Below are 23,036 nucleotides of genomic sequence, written 5' to 3'. Positions count from 1 at the left end.
CTCATTATCACACATGACTGTACAAATGCATTGTCCAACAGGTGTTGAAATAATGGGATTAAAAGGGGAGATCCCATCAGAAAGACAAAAACAATAGCAAACACAAATAGCACTTTTGGAATCTGATTTTAGTCAACACATAAGGGAAGGGTGCACCGGTCCTGGAAATACTGCAATACCAGGTCAATGCGTGGAGTGGACAGAGCAAGCTCTATTTCCATCTCCCTGTTCGAAAAATCCATTTAATATATGGTCCCCAGATAGGGGACGTATCAGATATTAAACTGATAAGAACAGATACTACACTTGATCTTAGCCAAAAGGCCGAGAAGCGATAACCCGAATGGGCCGGCCGTTGACCGAGCCTGCCTAATACTGCTGTTCACCCCTTGCAGCGATTGATTCAGCCTACTCCTAGGCAATTCCATGGGGCCCTGCAGGCTCACACACATTTACAGCTACTAAGCGGGAGGGAGGTGAATAAAGGCCGGAGAGGAAGCCAGACAGGATTTGCTTCTTTTGCTTGCACCACAATGCAGTGCTGAAAGAGGAGGAGGAATCTACATAAAAACGCCTTCCTGGCAACGCCCAAATGCCCTCCTGCCATGCAGATAAACACTGGCAGCGGCAGCAAGTGCATGCCCACAGCCACCCCTTGTTCCTTCACACCTTGTATCAGCTTTAATCCAATCCAGTCCGGTGCTGCCTGCTGAGCAGCACTGACCAACACTGCCTGGGCCCAGGCTTTTATCTCTGAGGCAGGCCCCATTATGATGTCAGAAAGCTGGCTCTGGAATCCTGAGGGCTCCACTATGACACGTGCAAAGTTCCGTCTGAACTTTATATAAGACGGTGCGGCTCAGTCAGTCACTCAGTGTTGCCTGAGAGGGCAACACTGCAACAGCCGGCCGCCAGGCTGTCTTTTTTTTGCACAGCTACTTGCCTCCAGGAGGCCACAAGAGGGAGACAAGGGACTGCAAAATGGAAAATAGGCATCCACCAACTTTACAGACAACTTCTCTTTGCTCCTACAACCTCCATCCTTGCACAGTTTGTTATTCTTCCAGGTAACATAGTAACAAATCCAAATTGCTGCTCTCTTTGTAGGCAAGCAAGGGTTTGTTGCAACTGCAATTCTTACTTCTTCTTGAAATGTAGGGACGACAGTACATTCCATCACATCCATCTAGTGTACACAGGTAGGTCCATTGTGGCGGGTAGGCGGCTGGCTGCTTTAATGGCTGTTTGCTGTTCCCCTACTCCACTCCACTCCACTATTTGACTGTGGTGCTGCATCAATCAGTGGCTGGCTCAGGTGCAGCTCTTTAACTTACCTAAAAGGGAGGGCGGAGAGAAGACAAGGAAGGTGAATGAGCTGTTCCAATGTGAAATGCCGGAAACACAGAAACACAGAAGACACACACACACACACACACACACACACACACACACACACACACACACACACACACACACACACACACACACACAACAAGAGGTGGCAATGTATTAATTAATTGCATTTAATAAATGAGCTCATTATCACACATGACTGTACAAATGCATTGTCCAACAGGTGTTGAAATAATGGGATTAAAAGGGGAGATCCCATCAGAAAGACAAAAACAATAGCAAACACAAATAGCACTTTTGGAATCTGATTTTAGTCAACACATAAGGGAAGGGTGCACCGGTCCTGGAAATACTGCAATACCAGGTCAATGCGTGGAGTGGACAGAGCAAGCTCTATTTCCATCTCCCTGTTCGAAAAATCCATTTAATATATGGTCCCCAGATAGGGGACGTATCAGATATTAAACTGATAAGAACAGATACTACACTTGATCTTAGCCAAAAGGCCGAGAAGCGATAACCCGAATGGGCCGGCCGTTGACCGAGCCTGCCTAATACTGCTGTTCACCCCTTGCAGCGATTGATTCAGCCTACTCCTAGGCAATTCCATGGGGCCCTGCAGGCTCACACACATTTACAGCTACTAAGCGGGAGGGAGGTGAATAAAGGCCGGAGAGGAAGCCAGACAGGATTTGCTTCTTTTGCTTGCACCACAATGCAGTGCTGAAAGAGGAGGAGGAATCTACATAAAAACGCCTTCCTGGCAACGCCCAAATGCCCTCCTGCCATGCAGATAAACACTGGCAGCGGCAGCAAGTGCATGCCCACAGCCACCCCTTGTTCCTTCACACCTTGTATCAGCTTTAATCCAATCCAGTCCGGTGCTGCCTGCTGAGCAGCACTGACCAACACTGCCTGGGCCCAGGCTTTTATCTCTGAGGCAGGCCCCATTATGATGTCAGAAAGCTGGCTCTGGAATCCTGAGGGCTCCACTATGACACGTGCAAAGTTCCGTCTGAACTTTATATAAGACGGTGCGGCTCAGTCAGTCACTCAGTGTTGCCTGAGAGGGCAACACTGCAACAGCCGGCCGCCAGGCTGTCTTTTTTTTGCACAGCTACTTGCCTCCAGGAGGCCACAAGAGGGAGACAAGGGACTGCAAAATGGAAAATAGGCATCCACCAACTTTACAGACAACTTCTCTTTGCTCCTACAACCTCCATCCTTGCACAGTTTGTTATTCTTCCAGGTAACATAGTAACAAATCCAAATTGCTGCTCTCTTTGTAGGCAAGCAAGGGTTTGTTGCAACTGCAATTCTTACTTCTTCTTGAAATGTAGGGACGACAGTACATTCCATCACATCCATCTAGTGTACACAGGTAGGTCCATTGTGGCGGGTAGGCGGCTGGCTGCTTTAATGGCTGTTTGCTGTTCCCCTACTCCACTCCACTCCACTATTTGACTGTGGTGCTGCATCAATCAGTGGCTGGCTCAGGTGCAGCTCTTTAACTTACCTAAAAGGGAGGGCGGAGAGAAGACAAGGAAGGTGAATGAGCTGTTCCAATGTGAAATGCCGGAAACACAGAAACACAGAAGACACACACACACACACACACACACACACACACACACACACACACACACACGCACACACACACACAACAAGAGGTGGCAATGTATTAATTAATTGCATTTAATAAATGAGCTCATTATCACACATGACTGTACAAATGCATTGTCCAACAGGTGTTGAAATAATGGGATTAAAAGGGGAGATCCCATCAGAAAGACAAAAACAATAGCAAACACAAATAGCACTTTTGGAATCTGATTTTAGTCAACACATAAGGGAAGGGTGCACCGGTCCTGGAAATACTGCAATACCAGGTCAATGCGTGGAGTGGACAGAGCAAGCTCTATTTCCATCTCCCTGTTCGAAAAATCCATTTAATATATGGTCCCCAGATAGGGGACGTATCAGATATTAAACTGATAAGAACAGATTTTTTTTTCAGTTGGCTACCCCCTCGCGGGGGTGTCAATGATTTATTTATAAAAATTTCAATTTTACAATAAAACACATTTTAGTTACACAGATACATACAAATAATTTTTACATTGTAACAATAGTAAAATCAAATTTTCATAAAACTTATGTAGAGGGACATGGGGCAAATCTTTATTTATTTGGAGTTCCAGTCAGTCACAAACCATTTATTTAGAAGGGTGGCATTCCTTTTTTTGTCTAATAAAAAATAAATATACATCTCACTAAAACAAAGACCTAAAACATCATCAACCGATAAAACGTCGTGCTTAAAAAGGAGGATGTTCCTGGCCTTCCATAGAGCTTCTTTGGCGCAGTTCATCGTCTTCCATGCAATTATCTTCTGACTCGCGGTTGGGCATCCAAAAAGTCCATATAAAATATCTTCATAGTTTAAGTCCTTTAGGTCTGCCATCTTCACCAAAAGAGGGAATATTTTTTTCCAAAATTGTTTTGCAAAGTCACATGTCCAAAAAATATGTCTTATAGTTTCCTCGGCCTGGCAGCCTTCCCTCGGGCAGACGGCAGACCTCGCGAATCCTCTTCTGTACTGGAATGCCCGGCATGGAAGACATTGATGAACGCAGCTCCAGGCCAGGTCCATCTGTGCATTAAAAAGATAAAACACATTAATCATTTTGAAAATAAAAGCACATCGTTGCGTATTAAAATTCTCTACATTGCTGACCGTCTCGCTCTCTCTCAGGTCTTTTATTAGTTTTTTGCTATTCTTAAGTTCATTCACGGTCTTCCCTTTTAAATTGAAGAGAGCCACTATTTTTTCTAAAATTACGTAGTTTGCTGGTAATTTAAAAGCGTATGGTGAGGATAAAATTATGTTAAACCAACCAAACCTCCGCATAAAAAACCCAGTATTAAAACGTAAAAAGTAAGACCAATAGTGCTCTTTAAAAAGGGAATTAAAACAGAAACTAAAGAACTTAATTAAAAGAAACCTATTAAAATCAGGAAAATCTTTGCCACCCTTTGGTTTGGACTTTATTACCGTTTCTCGTTTCAATTTCTCCATCCTGGAACTCCAAAAGAAGGTAAAACATGCTTTTGTTATTTTTCGTAATAAAACTGTTGGGGGAGGGAACACCATGCTTGTATATAAAAGAAGGGGTAAAATGACCATTTTTATGATTAAAATTTTTCCCTCCATGGTGAGTTTCCTCATATTCCACATACAAATTTTATTGTTTACCTTCTGCGCCACCATGTCCCAACTTATAAAACCATTGTCGTGCTCACTGAAGGAGATACCTAAAACTTTAATAGTATCTGACACAGGAACGGGTACGTCTCTAAAAACCATGCTTCCTATTCTTAAAATATTACTTTTGCTGAAATTTATTCTAAAACCGGAAGCACAGCAATAAAACTCAATTTGTTTTAGGGCTTTCTGAAGCGAGAGGGTGTCCCTACAAAGTATCGCCACATCATCCATGTACCCCACTGCTTTAGCCTCTATGCCGCCTCCCCCTGGCAGGGGGACTCCACGTATTTGTTTATCACGGCGTATTGCGCATAGCAGAGGCTCTAGTGCACATATGAAAAGCAGTGGGGACAAGGGACACCCCTGCTTCACCCCAGAGTTTAAAAGAACGTCCTGTGTCTTAAAACCATTTACTAAAATTTTGCTTGTGCAATCTTTATAAAAGGCTTTAATAGATAGTAAAAAACCTTCAGGTATACCCATCCGCTCTAAAACCTTAAAAAGATAAAAGTGCGATACTCGGTCGAAAGCTTTTTGAAAATCTATGGATAAAATGGCTAATTTTCCGTTTCTAGATTTTGTGTCTTCAATCGCATCTTTTATTAAATTAATATTATCCCAGATGCTGCGGCCTGGCACCCCACACACCTGGTTAGAGTGTATGATGTGGGGTACTATGGCTTTTAAACGGTTTGCACATAGTTTTGCCATTATTTTGTAGTCACTATTCAGAAGGGTTATTGGTCTCCAATTCTCTAAAACTGCGATGTCACCTTTTTTGTATAGCAAGGAGACCTCACCCTTCCGCCAGGACTTAGGCAGCATCTTGGAATGAAAGACTTCGGTAAAAAGGTTTAAGAGATCATCTTTTAAAATATCATAAAATTTGACATAAAACTCGCTGGGTATACCGTCCGGGCCAGGAACTTTACCTGCTTTAAAACTCTTCACTGTCTCTAAAATCTCCTGCTCCGACAGTTCCTGCAATAAAAAATTCTGGGAGACAGGGTCTAAAACAGTGGTAATCTCCTTCAGCGAGTCACGCATAAAATCACGATCCACAGTTTTCACATTAAAAAGGTCAGTATAAAACTCATGAACTTTACTTAAAAGACCCTGTACATCCGACACCCCATCAATATTTTTAAGAATAGCTTTTTTATTGTTCATTTTCTTAAAAAAGTACCTGGAGCAGGTCTCGTTCTCTTCCACGTGTTGTATCCTAGAACGAAAAATAATTTCTTTGCCTTTCTGCTCCAGGCACTGAGCTATCTCTTTTTTTAAGTTGGTGATGTCGTCTTTTACATCTATCTCATGCTCTCTCATCTTGTACAGGGTCTGTAGGCGGGTGTTGAGGATTTTAAAAAAAGCTTGCTTCTCTCTGGCTTTTGCCACACTTTTTTTAATAAAAAATTCTTTTATTTTTCTTTTCATTTTCTCCCACCATTCAGTGATGGGAGCCCGTGTGTCTCTCACCCGCCTACTCTCTTTGTAAAATTCAATAAAATCTGTAAAAACCTGTGGATCATCTAAAAGGGAAACATTTAACTTCCAGGACTTTTTACTAATAACGTTATTAAAATCACGCTTTACATAAAATGATAAAAGCTTGTGATCAGAAAACACATTGGTTAAAACTTCACATTTAAAAGGCAGTAGATTCTCATTACAAAATATAAAATCTATCCTGGAGCTACAGGTGGCGTTGCTCCAGGTAACGCCGGCTTCCTCTGGACTGCTCCTGTTACATTCTTTATAAACGTCTTTTAACTTAAAATCACCCACCATATCTTTGAGCAGTCCAGAGGTCTTGTCATAGTTTCTGCTTGTAGCGCTGGTAAGCCGGCGTTCCCCTCTCAGGATACAATTAAAATCACCTGCGAGGATAAAAGGCTCAGTCGTGTTAATAAAAAGAGGTAAAATCGCTAACATTTCTGCTCTTTCATTTTTGTCTGGTGAGCCGTAAAAATTTAAAAACTGCCATTTCACACCGTCAATAAAAGCCTTAACCAATAAAATACGTCCTGGAAGAATCTCTTGGATAAAATCGATTAAAACGTTTCCCTTAAAAAGAATGGCGACCCCTGCTGATCTGGACTCGTTAGATCCAGACCAGACTGATGGACCATACTTCCAATCCTCTTGGTATTTATGGTACTTCATCGTATGGGGAATGCCGCACTCCTGCAGGAAAAAAACAGAGGCTGCCAGGCCAGCTAAAAAGCTGAAGAGAGCAACCCTTCTAACTTTGGACTTGGCGCCCCTCACGTTGAGGGAGATTCCCTTTACTTCAGACATTGTGGAGATTAAAATAACGTCTTGATTTTAAAATAATAAATATTCGTGGAACTTAAAATCAGACATTTCCTCCACCAGCATTACCAGAATTCTCGTTTGCGCTCATATCCCCACCCTCGTCCGAATCGCCTGCAAAGAGGGACGAAAAGGGAGAGGAACTACCTTCACTGAGAGCCGTGCCAGCAACTCTTATCTCGTACAAGGGGAGCCCACTCTCGCTTAGCGTCACCTGGGTCTCCACTGGGTGACCACGTAGGTCCATTTCGGGTGGGTCCCCCAAGGGCCCCGCCTCTCCCCCCAGGCTCTGTTGACGCCGTCTTAGAGGGGGAGGTTGCGCACACGGCGGGGTGTCCGGTATCTGGGAGGGAACAGTGCCCACCCTCCTCACCAGGTCAGGCGAGGAGGTGGTCCTAGGAGGAGCCTCACTTTTCTTCACATATGTGTCCATCTGCTCCTCCCCTGATTCCCTCCTACCAGCACGCTCCTGTTTTCCCTTTTTTCGGGGACCCACCGCTACCCAGTTCTCCTGCTCGGAGTCAGACTCCTGAGACCCAGGTACAGGAGCAGGCCCGGCACCCACTGGACAACCAGCCCTCTGGGATGCCACAGTATCATTGGTGGCCTGCTCCTTTTCCGCCTTCCTCTTAGCTTGCCTTTTATCTTTGGCGCTGGGCTCCATCCTTTCCTCAGAGGTTGCTGGCTGCGAGGCACCCGCTTTGGCTCCATTATTCCGCACCACTGAAGCCCAGGTGCCTCGCTGCTCCTTCGCGGCCCCGGCATGCTCCTCTCCCCGGGGGTGGGACTGGTCCGCTGGTGGAGCACGTGGGGGCGCCTCGGGTTGCTCATATTCTTCGCCTCGGTACCTATGGGGACAAGAATAGTACAGATGACCAGTTTTTTGGCAAAAATTACATTTTTTCTCTTGTGAGCATTCTCTTATATTGTGCTCTTTGCTTCCACAGTTTCTACAGGTGACATCGCAGTTAAAACTGGTATGTCCATAGGTACCGCAGGCCCTGCAGAAGTTTGGCATCCCTGAAAAATAGAGGTCGCCATTCACATTTCCAATTTTAAAACGAGCCGGTGGTAATCTCGTTTCTTGGGTGGAGGGGTCCTTTATCAAAGTCACTAAAAACTTCCACTTGACGGTCCACACTCCACACTCGTTCATAACTCTCCCCAATAGTTTGACGTTCTTGAAGTAGGCAGCTAGAAATGCTGCCACTTCCATATCCTTCACATATGGGGAGTACATTTTAATCACAACGAGTTTGGTAATTTCAAAGGCATGTTCTATTACCTGGACTCCCGCTACCACGAGTTCACCTTTTCTCCTCTCAGCTCGGTCCATGGCATCACGGAGGATTCCTTCTCCCATAAAGGTTACATCAAATATTCCTCGTTTCGGGTAGTCCTGGATAGCCAAAATCTCGTTTTTGTGGACCGCCAGTAGTTCTTCCAAGATCGTGTTGACCAAAAATTTCACGCCACGTGGACCGCCTCCACCCTCTGCCACGATAAATCGGGCAGAGTTCTTTAGCCGGGCATACACCGGCACCGCATCTGGCTCGCCTGCCATTTCCGTGGCCAGGCCGAACCGCACAGCAAAATGCTGCGCCCTATGGGGTCCTGAGACGTACCAAAGGGCTGGGGGGGGGATCGCAACTCGTTGCTCAGGACTAAGCCTCTCTCCCAAATAGCAGCACGGGGGTGAAGTCCAGGCGAACCTGGACGATCCCCCGAGGCCGAGAGAGAGGGTACCTGAGCACCTTCTGACTAAAAACCTCCTGTATAAATACACTTGGTCTTAGCCAAAAGGCCGAGAAGCGATAACCCGAATGGGCCGGCCGTTGACCGAGCCTGCCTAATACTGCTGTTCACCCCTTGCAGCGATTGATTCAGCCTACTCCTAGGCAATTCCATGGGGCCCTGCAGGCTCACACACATTTACAGCTACTAAGCGGGAGGGAGGTGAATAAAGGCCGGAGAGGAAGCCAGACAGGATTTGCTTCTTTTGCTTGCACCACAATGCAGTGCTGAAAGAGGAGGAGGAATCTACATAAAAACGCCTTCCTGGCAACGCCCAAATGCCCTCCTGCCATGCAGATAAACACTGGCAGCGGCAGCAAGTGCATGCCCACAGCCACCCCTTGTTCCTTCACACCTTGTATCAGCTTTAATCCAATCCAGTCCGGTGCTGCCTGCTGAGCAGCACTGACCAACACTGCCTGGGCCCAGGCTTTTATCTCTGAGGCAGGCCCCATTATGATGTCAGAAAGCTGGCTCTGGAATCCTGAGGGCTCCACTATGACACGTGCAAAGTTCCGTCTGAACTTTATATAAGACGGTGCGGCTCAGTCAGTCACTCAGTGTTGCCTGAGAGGGCAACACTGCAACAGCCGGCCGCCAGGCTGTCTTTTTTTTGCACAGCTACTTGCCTCCAGGAGGCCACAAGAGGGAGACAAGGGACTGCAAAATGGAAAATAGGCATCCACCAACTTTACAGACAACTTCTCTTTGCTCCTACAACCTCCATCCTTGCACAGTTTGTTATTCTTCCAGGTAACATAGTAACAAATCCAAATTGCTGCTCTCTTTGTAGGCAAGCAAGGGTTTGTTGCAACTGCAATTCTTACTTCTTCTTGAAATGTAGGGACGACAGTACATTCCATCACATCCATCTAGTGTACACAGGTAGGTCCATTGTGGCGGGTAGGCGGCTGGCTGCTTTAATGGCTGTTTGCTGTTCCCCTACTCCACTCCACTCCACTATTTGACTGTGGTGCTGCATCAATCAGTGGCTGGCTCAGGTGCAGCTCTTTAACTTACCTAAAAGGGAGGGCGGAGAGAAGACAAGGAAGGTGAATGAGCTGTTCCAATGTGAAATGCCGGAAACACAGAAACACAGAAGACACACACACACACACACACACACACACACACACACACACACACACACACACACACACACACACAACAAGAGGTGGCAATGTATTAATTAATTGCATTTAATAAATGAGCTCATTATCACACATGACTGTACAAATGCATTGTCCAACAGGTGTTGAAATAATGGGATTAAAAGGGGAGATCCCATCAGAAAGACAAAAACAATAGCAAACACAAATAGCACTTTTGGAATCTGATTTTAGTCAACACATAAGGGAAGGGTGCACCGGTCCTGGAAATACTGCAATACCAGGTCAATGCGTGGAGTGGACAGAGCAAGCTCTATTTCCATCTCCCTGTTCGAAAAATCCATTTAATATATGGTCCCCAGATAGGGGACGTATCAGATATTAAACTGATAAGAACAGATACTACACTTGATCTTAGCCAAAAGGCCGAGAAGCGATAACCCGAATGGGCCGGCCGTTGACCGAGCCTGCCTAATACTGCTGTTCACCCCTTGCAGCGATTGATTCAGCCTACTCCTAGGCAATTCCATGGGGCCCTGCAGGCTCACACACATTTACAGCTACTAAGCGGGAGGGAGGTGAATAAAGGCCGGAGAGGAAGCCAGACAGGATTTGCTTCTTTTGCTTGCACCACAATGCAGTGCTGAAAGAGGAGGAGGAATCTACATAAAAACGCCTTCCTGGCAACGCCCAAATGCCCTCCTGCCATGCAGATAAACACTGGCAGCGGCAGCAAGTGCATGCCCACAGCCACCCCTTGTTCCTTCACACCTTGTATCAGCTTTAATCCAATCCAGTCCGGTGCTGCCTGCTGAGCAGCACTGACCAACACTGCCTGGGCCCAGGCTTTTATCTCTGAGGCAGGCCCCATTATGATGTCAGAAAGCTGGCTCTGGAATCCTGAGGGCTCCACTATGACACGTGCAAAGTTCCGTCTGAACTTTATATAAGACGGTGCGGCTCAGTCAGTCACTCAGTGTTGCCTGAGAGGGCAACACTGCAACAGCCGGCCGCCAGGCTGTCTTTTTTTTGCACAGCTACTTGCCTCCAGGAGGCCACAAGAGGGAGACAAGGGACTGCAAAATGGAAAATAGGCATCCACCAACTTTACAGACAACTTCTCTTTGCTCCTACAACCTCCATCCTTGCACAGTTTGTTATTCTTCCAGGTAACATAGTAACAAATCCAAATTGCTGCTCTCTTTGTAGGCAAGCAAGGGTTTGTTGCAACTGCAATTCTTACTTCTTCTTGAAATGTAGGGACGACAGTACATTCCATCACATCCATCTAGTGTACACAGGTAGGTCCATTGTGGCGGGTAGGCGGCTGGCTGCTTTAATGGCTGTTTGCTGTTCCCCTACTCCACTCCACTCCACTATTTGACTGTGGTGCTGCATCAATCAGTGGCTGGCTCAGGTGCAGCTCTTTAACTTACCTAAAAGGGAGGGCGGAGAGAAGACAAGGAAGGTGAATGAGCTGTTCCAATGTGAAATGCCGGAAACACAGAAACACAGAAGACACACACACACACACACACACACACACACACACACACACACACACACACACACACACACACACACAACAAGAGGTGGCAATGTATTAATTAATTGCATTTAATAAATGAGCTCATTATCACACATGACTGTACAAATGCATTGTCCAACAGGTGTTGAAATAATGGGATTAAAAGGGGAGATCCCATCAGAAAGACAAAAACAATAGCAAACACAAATAGCACTTTTGGAATCTGATTTTAGTCAACACATAAGGGAAGGGTGCACCGGTCCTGGAAATACTGCAATACCAGGTCAATGCGTGGAGTGGACAGAGCAAGCTCTATTTCCATCTCCCTGTTCGAAAAATCCATTTAATATATGGTCCCCAGATAGGGGACGTATCAGATATTAAACTGATAAGAACAGATACTACACTTGATCTTAGCCAAAAGGCCGAGAAGCGATAACCCGAATGGGCCGGCCGTTGACCGAGCCTGCCTAATACTGCTGTTCACCCCTTGCAGCGATTGATTCAGCCTACTCCTAGGCAATTCCATGGGGCCCTGCAGGCTCACACACATTTACAGCTACTAAGCGGGAGGGAGGTGAATAAAGGCCGGAGAGGAAGCCAGACAGGATTTGCTTCTTTTGCTTGCACCACAATGCAGTGCTGAAAGAGGAGGAGGAATCTACATAAAAACGCCTTCCTGGCAACGCCCAAATGCCCTCCTGCCATGCAGATAAACACTGGCAGCGGCAGCAAGTGCATGCCCACAGCCACCCCTTGTTCCTTCACACCTTGTATCAGCTTTAATCCAATCCAGTCCGGTGCTGCCTGCTGAGCAGCACTGACCAACACTGCCTGGGCCCAGGCTTTTATCTCTGAGGCAGGCCCCATTATGATGTCAGAAAGCTGGCTCTGGAATCCTGAGGGCTCCACTATGACACGTGCAAAGTTCCGTCTGAACTTTATATAAGACGGTGCGGCTCAGTCAGTCACTCAGTGTTGCCTGAGAGGGCAACACTGCAACAGCCGGCCGCCAGGCTGTCTTTTTTTTGCACAGCTACTTGCCTCCAGGAGGCCACAAGAGGGAGACAAGGGACTGCAAAATGGAAAATAGGCATCCACCAACTTTACAGACAACTTCTCTTTGCTCCTACAACCTCCATCCTTGCACAGTTTGTTATTCTTCCAGGTAACATAGTAACAAATCCAAATTGCTGCTCTCTTTGTAGGCAAGCAAGGGTTTGTTGCAACTGCAATTCTTACTTCTTCTTGAAATGTAGGGACGACAGTACATTCCATCACATCCATCTAGTGTACACAGGTAGGTCCATTGTGGCGGGTAGGCGGCTGGCTGCTTTAATGGCTGTTTGCTGTTCCCCTACTCCACTCCACTCCACTATTTGACTGTGGTGCTGCATCAATCAGTGGCTGGCTCAGGTGCAGCTCTTTAACTTACCTAAAAGGGAGGGCGGAGAGAAGACAAGGAAGGTGAATGAGCTGTTCCAATGTGAAATGCCGGAAACACAGAAACACAGAAGACACACACACACACACACACACACACACACACACACACACACACACACACACACACACACACACACACAACAAGAGGTGGCAATGTATTAATTAATTGCATTTAATAAATGAGCTCATTATCACACATGACTGTACAAATGCATTGTCCAACAGGTGTTGAAATAATGGGATTAAAAGGGGAGATCCCATCAGAAAGACAAAAACAATAGCAAACACAAATAGCACTTTTGGAATCTGATTTTAGTCAACACATAAGGGAAGGGTGCACCGGTCCTGGAAATACTGCAATACCAGGTCAATGCGTGGAGTGGACAGAGCAAGCTCTATTTCCATCTCCCTGTTCGAAAAATCCATTTAATATATGGTCCCCAGATAGGGGACGTATCAGATATTAAACTGATAAGAACAGATACTACACTTGATCTTAGCCAAAAGGCCGAGAAGCGATAACCCGAATGGGCCGGCCGTTGACCGAGCCTGCCTAATACTGCTGTTCACCCCTTGCAGCGATTGATTCAGCCTACTCCTAGGCAATTCCATGGGGCCCTGCAGGCTCACACACATTTACAGCTACTAAGCGGGAGGGAGGTGAATAAAGGCCGGAGAGGAAGCCAGACAGGATTTGCTTCTTTTGCTTGCACCACAATGCAGTGCTGAAAGAGGAGGAGGAATCTACATAAAAACGCCTTCCTGGCAACGCCCAAATGCCCTCCTGCCATGCAGATAAACACTGGCAGCGGCAGCAAGTGCATGCCCACAGCCACCCCTTGTTCCTTCACACCTTGTATCAGCTTTAATCCAATCCAGTCCGGTGCTGCCTGCTGAGCAGCACTGACCAACACTGCCTGGGCCCAGGCTTTTATCTCTGAGGCAGGCCCCATTATGATGTCAGAAAGCTGGCTCTGGAATCCTGAGGGCTCCACTATGACACGTGCAAAGTTCCGTCTGAACTTTATATAAGACGGTGCGGCTCAGTCAGTCACTCAGTGTTGCCTGAGAGGGCAACACTGCAACAGCCGGCCGCCAGGCTGTCTTTTTTTTGCACAGCTACTTGCCTCCAGGAGGCCACAAGAGGGAGACAAGGGACTGCAAAATGGAAAATAGGCATCCACCAACTTTACAGACAACTTCTCTTTGCTCCTACAACCTCCATCCTTGCACAGTTTGTTATTCTTCCAGGTAACATAGTAACAAATCCAAATTGCTGCTCTCTTTGTAGGCAAGCAAGGGTTTGTTGCAACTGCAATTCTTACTTCTTCTTGAAATGTAGGGACGACAGTACATTCCATCACATCCATCTAGTGTACACAGGTAGGTCCATTGTGGCGGGTAGGCGGCTGGCTGCTTTAATGGCTGTTTGCTGTTCCCCTACTCCACTCCACTCCACTATTTGACTGTGGTGCTGCATCAATCAGTGGCTGGCTCAGGTGCAGCTCTTTAACTTACCTAAAAGGGAGGGCGGAGAGAAGACAAGGAAGGTGAATGAGCTGTTCCAATGTGAAATGCCGGAAACACAGAAACACAGAAGACACACACACACACACACACACACACACACACACACACACACACACACACACACACACACACACAACAAGAGGTGGCAATGTATTAATTAATTGCATTTAATAAATGAGCTCATTATCACACATGACTGTACAAATGCATTGTCCAACAGGTGTTGAAATAATGGGATTAAAAGGGGAGATCCCATCAGAAAGACAAAAACAATAGCAAACACAAATAGCACTTTTGGAATCTGATTTTAGTCAACACATAAGGGAAGGGTGCACCGGTCCTGGAAATACTGCAATACCAGGTCAATGCGTGGAGTGGACAGAGCAAGCTCTATTTCCATCTCCCTGTTCGAAAAATCCATTTAATATATGGTCCCCAGATAGGGGACGTATCAGATATTAAACTGATAAGAACAGATACTACACTTGATCTTAGCCAAAAGGCCGAGAAGCGATAACCCGAATGGGCCGGCCGTTGACCGAGCCTGCCTAATACTGCTGTTCACCCCTTGCAGCGATTGATTCAGCCTACTCCTAGGCAATTCCATGGGGCCCTGCAGGCTCACACACATTTACAGCTACTAAGCGGGAGGGAGGTGAATAAAGGCCGGAGAGGAAGCCAGACAGGATTTGCTTCTTTTGCTTGCACCACAATGCAGTGCTGAAAGAGGAGGAGGAATCTACATAAAAACGCCTTCCTGGCAACGCCCAAATGCCCTCCTGCCATGCAGATAAACACTGGCAGCGGCAGCAAGTGCATGCCCACAGCCACCCCTTGTTCCTTCACACCTTGTATCAGCTTTAATCCAATCCAGTCCGGTGCTGCCTGCTGAGCAGCACTGACCAACACTGCCTGGGCCCAGGCTTTTATCTCTGAGGCAGGCCCCATTATGATGTCAGAAAGCTGGCTCTGGAATCCTGAGGGCTCCACTATGACACGTGCAAAGTTCCGTCTGAACTTTATATAAGACGGTGCGGCTCAGTCAGTCACTCAGTGTTGCCTGAGAGGGCAACACTGCAACAGCCGGCCGCCAGGCTGTCTTTTTTTTGCACAGCTACTTGCCTCCAGGAGGCCACAAGAGGGAGACAAGGGACTGCAAAATGGAAAATAGGCATCCACCAACTTTACAGACAACTTCTCTTTGCTCCTACAACCTCCATCCTTGCACAGTTTGTTATTCTTCCAGGTAACATAGTAACAAATCCAAATTGCTGCTCTCTTTGTAGGCAAGCAAGGGTTTGTTGCAACTGCAATTCTTACTTCTTCTTGAAATGTAGGGACGACAGTACATTCCATCACATCCATCTAGTGTACACAGGTAGGTCCATTGTGGCGGGTAGGCGGCTGGCTGCTTTAATGGCTGTTTGCTGTTCCCCTACTCCACTCCACTCCACTATTTGACTGTGGTGCTGCATCAATCAGTGGCTGGCTCAGGTGCAGCTCTTTAACTTACCTAAAAGGGAGGGCGGAGAGAAGACAAGGAAGGTGAATGAGCTGTTCCAATGTGAAATGCCGGAAACACAGAAACACAGAAGACACACACACACACACACACACACACACACACACACACACACACACACACACACACACACACACACAACAAGAGGTGGCAATGTATTAATTAATTGCATTTAATAAATGAGCTCATTATCACACATGACTGTACAAATGCATTGTCCAACAGGTGTTGAAATAATGGGATTAAAAGGGGAGATCCCATCAGAAAGACAAAAACAATAGCAAACACAAATAGCACTTTTGGAATCTGATTTTAGTCAACACATAAGGGAAGGGTGCACCGGTCCTGGAAATACTGCAATACCAGGTCAATGCGTGGAGTGGACAGAGCAAGCTCTATTTCCATCTCCCTGTTCGAAAAATCCATTTAATATATGGTCCCCAGATAGGGGACGTATCAGATATTAAACTGATAAGAACAGATACTACACTTGATCTTAGCCAAAAGGCCGAGAAGCGATAACCCGAATGGGCCGGCCGTTGACCGAGCCTGCCTAATACTGCTGTTCACCCCTTGCAGCGATTGATTCAGCCTACTCCTAGGCAATTCCATGGGGCCCTGCAGGCTCACACACATTTACAGCTACTAAGCGGGAGGGAGGTGAATAAAGGCCGGAGAGGAAGCCAGACAGGATTTGCTTCTTTTGCTTGCACCACAATGCAGTGCTGAAAGAGGAGGAGGAATCTACATAAAAACGCCTTCCTGGCAACGCCCAAATGCCCTCCTGCCATGCAGATAAACACTGGCAGCGGCAGCAAGTGCATGCCCACAGCCACCCCTTGTTCCTTCACACCTTGTATCAGCTTTAATCCAATCCAGTCCGGTGCTGCCTGCTGAGCAGCACTGACCAACACTGCCTGGGCCCAGGCTTTTATCTCTGAGGCAGGCCCCATTATGATGTCAGAAAGCTGGCTCTGGAATCCTGAGGGCTCCACTATGACACGTGCAAAGTTCCGTCTGAACTTTATATAAGACGGTGCGGCTCAGTCAGTCACTCAGTGTTGCCTGAGAGGGCAACACTGCAACAGCCGGCCGCCAGGCTGTCTTTTTTTTGCACAGCTACTTGCCTCCAGGAGGCCACAAGAGGGAGACAAGGGACTGCAAAATGGAAAATAGGCATCCACCAACTTTACAGACAACTTCTCTTTGCTCCTACAACCTCCATCCTTGCACAGTTTGTTATTCTTCCAGGTAACATAGTAACAAATCCAAATTGCTGCTCTCTTTGTAGGCAAGCAAGGGTTTGTTGCAACTGCAATTCTTACTTCTTCTTGAAATGTAGGGACGACAGTACATTCCATCACATCCATCTAGTGTACACAGGTAGGTCCATTGTGGCGGGTAGGCGGCTGGCTGCTTTAATGGCTGTTTGCTGTTCCCCTACTCCACTCCACTCCACTATTTGACTGTGGTGCTGCATCAATCAGTGGCTGGCTCAGGTGCAGCTCTTTAACTTACCTAAAAGGGAGGGCGGAGAGAAGACAAGGAAGGTGAATGAGCTGTTCCAATGTGAAATGCCGGAAACACAGAAACACAGAAGACACACACACACACACACACACACACACACACACACACACACACACACACACACACACACACAACAAGAGGTGGCAATGTATTAATTAATTGCATTTAATAAATGAGCTCATTATCACACATGACTGTACAAATGCATTGTCCAACAGGTGTTGAAATAATGGGATTAAAAGGGGAGATCCCATCAGAAAGACAAAAACAATAGCAAACACAAATAGCACTTTTGGAATCTGATTTTAGTCAACACATAAGGGAAGGGTGCACCGGTCCTGGAAATACTGCAATACCAGGTCAATGCGTGGAGTGGACAGAGCAAGCTCTATTTCCATCTCCCTGTTCGAAAAATCCATTTAATATATGGTCCCCAGATAGGGGACGTATCAGATATTAAACTGATAAGAACAGATACTACACTTGATCTTAGCCAAAAGGCCGAGAAGCGATAACCCGAATGGGCCGGCCGTTGACCGAGCCTGCCTAATACTGCTGTTCACCCCTTGCAGCGATTGATTCAGCCTACTCCTAGGCAATTCCATGGGGCCCTGCAGGCTCACACACATTTACAGCTACTAAGCGGGAGGGAGGTGAATAAAGGCCGGAGAGGAAGCCAGACAGGATTTGCTTCTTTTGCTTGCACCACAATGCAGTGCTGAAAGAGGAGGAGGAATCTACATAAAAACGCCTTCCTGGCAACGCCCAAATGCCCTCCTGCCATGCAGATAAACACTGGCAGCGGCAGCAAGTGCATGCCCACAGCCACCCCTTGTTCCTTCACACCTTGTATCAGCTTTAATCCAATCCAGTCCGGTGCTGCCTGCTGAGCAGCACTGACCAACACTGCCTGGGCCCAGGCTTTTATCTCTGAGGCAGGCCCCATTATGATGTCAGAAAGCTGGCTCTGGAATCCTGAGGGCTCCACTATGACACGTGCAAAGTTCCGTCTGAACTTTATATAAGACGGTGCGGCTCAGTCAGTCACTCAGTGTTGCCTGAGAGGGCAACACTGCAACAGCCGGCCGCCAGGCTGTCTTTTTTTTGCACAGCTACTTGCCTCCAGGAGGCCACAAGAGGGAGACAAGGGACTGCAAAATGGAAAATAGGCATCCACCAACTTTACAGACAACTTCTCTTTGCTCCTACAACCTCCATCCTTGCACAGTTTGTTATTCTTCCAGGTAACATAGTAACAAATCCAAATTGCTGCTCTCTTTGTAGGCAAGCAAGGGTTTGTTGCAACTGCAATTCTTACTTCTTCTTGAAATGTAGGGACGACAGTACATTCCATCACATCCATCTAGTGTACACAGGTAGGTCCATTGTGGCGGGTAGGCGGCTGGCTGCTTTAATGGCTGTTTGCTGTTCCCCTACTCCACTCCACTCCACTATTTGACTGTGGTGCTGCATCAATCAGTGGCTGGCTCAGGTGCAGCTCTTTAACTTACCTAAAAGGGAGGGCGGAGAGAAGACAAGGAAGGTGAATGAGCTGTTCCAATGTGAAATGCCGGAAACACAGAAACACAGAAGACACACACACACACACACACACACACACACACACACACACACACACACACACACACACACACACACAACAAGAGGTGGCAATGTATTAATTAATTGCATTTAATAAATGAGCTCATTATCACACATGACTGTACAAATGCATTGTCCAACAGGTGTTGAAATAATGGGATTAAAAGGGGAGATCCCATCAGAAAGACAAAAACAATAGCAAACACAAATAGCACTTTTGGAATCTGATTTTAGTCAACACATAAGGGAAGGGTGCACCGGTCCTGGAAATACTGCAATACCAGGTCAATGCGTGGAGTGGACAGAGCAAGCTCTATTTCCATCTCCCTGTTCGAAAAATCCATTTAATATATGGTCCCCAGATAGGGGACGTATCAGATATTAAACTGATAAGAACAGATACTACACTTGATCTTAGCCAAAAGGCCGAGAAGCGATAACCCGAATGGGCCGGCCGTTGACCGAGCCTGCCTAATACTGCTGTTCACCCCTTGCAGCGATTGATTCAGCCTACTCCTAGGCAATTCCATGGGGCCCTGCAGGCTCACACACATTTACAGCTACTAAGCGGGAGGGAGGTGAATAAAGGCCGGAGAGGAAGCCAGACAGGATTTGCTTCTTTTGCTTGCACCACAATGCAGTGCTGAAAGAGGAGGAGGAATCTACATAAAAACGCCTTCCTGGCAACGCCCAAATGCCCTCCTGCCATGCAGATAAACACTGGCAGCGGCAGCAAGTGCATGCCCACAGCCACCCCTTGTTCCTTCACACCTTGTATCAGCTTTAATCCAATCCAGTCCGGTGCTGCCTGCTGAGCAGCACTGACCAACACTGCCTGGGCCCAGGCTTTTATCTCTGAGGCAGGCCCCATTATGATGTCAGAAAGCTGGCTCTGGAATCCTGAGGGCTCCACTATGACACGTGCAAAGTTCCGTCTGAACTTTATATAAGACGGTGCGGCTCAGTCAGTCACTCAGTGTTGCCTGAGAGGGCAACACTGCAACAGCCGGCCGCCAGGCTGTCTTTTTTTTGCACAGCTACTTGCCTCCAGGAGGCCACAAGAGGGAGACAAGGGACTGCAAAATGGAAAATAGGCATCCACCAACTTTACAGACAACTTCTCTTTGCTCCTACAACCTCCATCCTTGCACAGTTTGTTATTCTTCCAGGTAACATAGTAACAAATCCAAATTGCTGCTCTCTTTGTAGGCAAGCAAGGGTTTGTTGCAACTGCAATTCTTACTTCTTCTTGAAATGTAGGGACGACAGTACATTCCATCACATCCATCTAGTGTACACAGGTAGGTCCATTGTGGCGGGTAGGCGGCTGGCTGCTTTAATGGCTGTTTGCTGTTCCCCTACTCCACTCCACTCCACTATTTGACTGTGGTGCTGCATCAATCAGTGGCTGGCTCAGGTGCAGCTCTTTAACTTACCTAAAAGGGAGGGCGGAGAGAAGACAAGGAAGGTGAATGAGCTGTTCCAATGTGAAATGCCGGAAACACAGAAACACAGAAGACACACACACACACACACACACACACACACACACACACACACACACACACACACACACACAACAAGAGGTGGCAATGTATTAATTAATTGCATTTAATAAATGAGCTCATTATCACACATGACTGTACAAATGCATTGTCCAACAGGTGTTGAAATAATGGGATTAAAAGGGGAGATCCCATCAGAAAGACAAAAACAATAGCAAACACAAATAGCACTTTTGGAATCTGATTTTAGTCAACACATAAGGGAAGGGTGCACCGGTCCTGGAAATACTGCAATACCAGGTCAATGCGTGGAGTGGACAGAGCAAGCTCTATTTCCATCTCCCTGTTCGAAAAATCCATTTAATATATGGTCCCCAGATAGGGGACGTATCAGATATTAAACTGATAAGAACAGATACTACACTTGATCTTAGCCAAAAGGCCGAGAAGCGATAACCCGAATGGGCCGGCCGTTGACCGAGCCTGCCTAATACTGCTGTTCACCCCTTGCAGCGATTGATTCAGCCTACTCCTAGGCAATTCCATGGGGCCCTGCAGGCTCACACACATTTACAGCTACTAAGCGGGAGGGAGGTGAATAAAGGCCGGAGAGGAAGCCAGACAGGATTTGCTTCTTTTGCTTGCACCACAATGCAGTGCTGAAAGAGGAGGAGGAATCTACATAAAAACGCCTTCCTGGCAACGCCCAAATGCCCTCCTGCCATGCAGATAAACACTGGCAGCGGCAGCAAGTGCATGCCCACAGCCACCCCTTGTTCCTTCACACCTTGTATCAGCTTTAATCCAATCCAGTCCGGTGCTGCCTGCTGAGCAGCACTGACCAACACTGCCTGGGCCCAGGCTTTTATCTCTGAGGCAGGCCCCATTATGATGTCAGAAAGCTGGCTCTGGAATCCTGAGGGCTCCACTATGACACGTGCAAAGTTCCGTCTGAACTTTATATAAGACGGTGCGGCTCAGTCAGTCACTCAGTGTTGCCTGAGAGGGCAACACTGCAACAGCCGGCCGCCAGGCTGTCTTTTTTTTGCACAGCTACTTGCCTCCAGGAGGCCACAAGAGGGAGACAAGGGACTGCAAAATGGAAAATAGGCATCCACCAACTTTACAGACAACTTCTCTTTGCTCCTACAACCTCCATCCTTGCACAGTTTGTTATTCTTCCAGGTAACATAGTAACAAATCCAAATTGCTGCTCTCTTTGTAGGCAAGCAAGGGTTTGTTGCAACTGCAATTCTTACTTCTTCTTGAAATGTAGGGACGACAGTACATTCCATCACATCCATCTAGTGTACACAGGTAGGTCCATTGTGGCGGGTAGGCGGCTGGCTGCTTTAATGGCTGTTTGCTGTTCCCCTACTCCACTCCACTCCACTATTTGACTGTGGTGCTGCATCAATCAGTGGCTGGCTCAGGTGCAGCTCTTTAACTTACCTAAAAGGGAGGGCGGAGAGAAGACAAGGAAGGTGAATGAGCTGTTCCAATGTGAAATGCCGGAAACACAGAAACACAGAAGACACACACACACACACACACACACACACACACACACACACACACACACACACACACACACACACAACAAGAGGTGGCAATGTATTAATTAATTGCATTTAATAAATGAGCTCATTATCACACATGACTGTACAAATGCATTGTCCAACAGGTGTTGAAATAATGGGATTAAAAGGGGAGATCCCATCAGAAAGACAAAAACAATAGCAAACACAAATAGCACTTTTGGAATCTGATTTTAGTCAACACATAAGGGAAGGGTGCACCGGTCCTGGAAATACTGCAATACCAGGTCAATGCGTGGAGTGGACAGAGCAAGCTCTATTTCCATCTCCCTGTTCGAAAAATCCATTTAATATATGGTCCCCAGATAGGGGACGTATCAGATATTAAACTGATAAGAACAGATACTACACTTGATCTTAGCCAAAAGGCCGAGAAGCGATAACCCGAATGGGCCGGCCGTTGACCGAGCCTGCCTAATACTGCTGTTCACCCCTTGCAGCGATTGATTCAGCCTACTCCTAGGCAATTCCATGGGGCCCTGCAGGCTCACACACATTTACAGCTACTAAGCGGGAGGGAGGTGAATAAAGGCCGGAGAGGAAGCCAGACAGGATTTGCTTCTTTTGCTTGCACCACAATGCAGTGCTGAAAGAGGAGGAGGAATCTACATAAAAACGCCTTCCTGGCAACGCCCAAATGCCCTCCTGCCATGCAGATAAACACTGGCAGCGGCAGCAAGTGCATGCCCACAGCCACCCCTTGTTCCTTCACACCTTGTATCAGCTTTAATCCAATCCAGTCCGGTGCTGCCTGCTGAGCAGCACTGACCAACACTGCCTGGGCCCAGGCTTTTATCTCTGAGGCAGGCCCCATTATGATGTCAGAAAGCTGGCTCTGGAATCCTGAGGGCTCCACTATGACACGTGCAAAGTTCCGTCTGAACTTTATATAAGACGGTGCGGCTCAGTCAGTCACTCAGTGTTGCCTGAGAGGGCAA

At 46.9% G+C, this 23,036-nt stretch overlaps 12 non-coding genes across 12 annotated transcripts; all 12 read right to left on the bottom strand.

Moving 5' to 3' along the window:
- Window positions 1-145: 145 nt before the first annotated feature.
- LOC142699746 (U2 spliceosomal RNA) lies at window positions 146-336 on the bottom strand. Its single transcript, XR_012866343.1, has one exon. It is a non-coding gene; the product is annotated as a U2 spliceosomal RNA (small nuclear RNA).
- Window positions 337-1,680: 1,344 nt separating this feature from the next.
- LOC142699745 (U2 spliceosomal RNA) lies at window positions 1,681-1,871 on the bottom strand. Its single transcript, XR_012866342.1, has one exon. It is a non-coding gene; the product is annotated as a U2 spliceosomal RNA (small nuclear RNA).
- Window positions 1,872-3,205: 1,334 nt separating this feature from the next.
- LOC142699755 (U2 spliceosomal RNA) lies at window positions 3,206-3,403 on the bottom strand. Its single transcript, XR_012866351.1, has one exon. It is a non-coding gene; the product is annotated as a U2 spliceosomal RNA (small nuclear RNA).
- A 6,681-nt stretch (window positions 3,404-10,084) lies between these two features.
- Window positions 10,085-10,275, bottom strand: LOC142699744 (U2 spliceosomal RNA). Its single transcript, XR_012866341.1, has one exon. It is a non-coding gene; the product is annotated as a U2 spliceosomal RNA (small nuclear RNA).
- Window positions 10,276-11,611: 1,336 nt separating this feature from the next.
- LOC142699743 (U2 spliceosomal RNA) lies at window positions 11,612-11,802 on the bottom strand. The gene has a single exon (XR_012866340.1). It is a non-coding gene; the product is annotated as a U2 spliceosomal RNA (small nuclear RNA).
- Window positions 11,803-13,140: 1,338 nt separating this feature from the next.
- Window positions 13,141-13,331, bottom strand: LOC142699741 (U2 spliceosomal RNA). Its single transcript, XR_012866338.1, has one exon. It is a non-coding gene; the product is annotated as a U2 spliceosomal RNA (small nuclear RNA).
- A 1,334-nt stretch (window positions 13,332-14,665) lies between these two features.
- LOC142699739 (U2 spliceosomal RNA) lies at window positions 14,666-14,856 on the bottom strand. The gene has a single exon (XR_012866337.1). It is a non-coding gene; the product is annotated as a U2 spliceosomal RNA (small nuclear RNA).
- A 1,336-nt stretch (window positions 14,857-16,192) lies between these two features.
- Window positions 16,193-16,383, bottom strand: LOC142699738 (U2 spliceosomal RNA). The gene has a single exon (XR_012866336.1). It is a non-coding gene; the product is annotated as a U2 spliceosomal RNA (small nuclear RNA).
- A 1,332-nt stretch (window positions 16,384-17,715) lies between these two features.
- On the bottom strand, window positions 17,716-17,906 carry LOC142699737 (U2 spliceosomal RNA). The gene has a single exon (XR_012866335.1). It is a non-coding gene; the product is annotated as a U2 spliceosomal RNA (small nuclear RNA).
- A 1,336-nt stretch (window positions 17,907-19,242) lies between these two features.
- Window positions 19,243-19,433, bottom strand: LOC142699736 (U2 spliceosomal RNA). The gene has a single exon (XR_012866334.1). It is a non-coding gene; the product is annotated as a U2 spliceosomal RNA (small nuclear RNA).
- A 1,330-nt stretch (window positions 19,434-20,763) lies between these two features.
- LOC142699735 (U2 spliceosomal RNA) lies at window positions 20,764-20,954 on the bottom strand. The gene has a single exon (XR_012866333.1). It is a non-coding gene; the product is annotated as a U2 spliceosomal RNA (small nuclear RNA).
- A 1,334-nt stretch (window positions 20,955-22,288) lies between these two features.
- On the bottom strand, window positions 22,289-22,479 carry LOC142699734 (U2 spliceosomal RNA). Its single transcript, XR_012866332.1, has one exon. It is a non-coding gene; the product is annotated as a U2 spliceosomal RNA (small nuclear RNA).
- Window positions 22,480-23,036: the final 557 nt, after the last annotated feature.

Source organism: Rhinoderma darwinii, unplaced genomic scaffold, assembly GCF_050947455.1.
Source record: "Rhinoderma darwinii isolate aRhiDar2 unplaced genomic scaffold, aRhiDar2.hap1 Scaffold_1619, whole genome shotgun sequence".
In the NCBI taxonomy this organism is placed as follows: Eukaryota; Metazoa; Chordata; class Amphibia; order Anura; family Rhinodermatidae; genus Rhinoderma; species Rhinoderma darwinii.
Note: the sequence above shows the minus strand (reverse complement) of the source record. Positions and strands in the feature narration are given on the sequence as shown.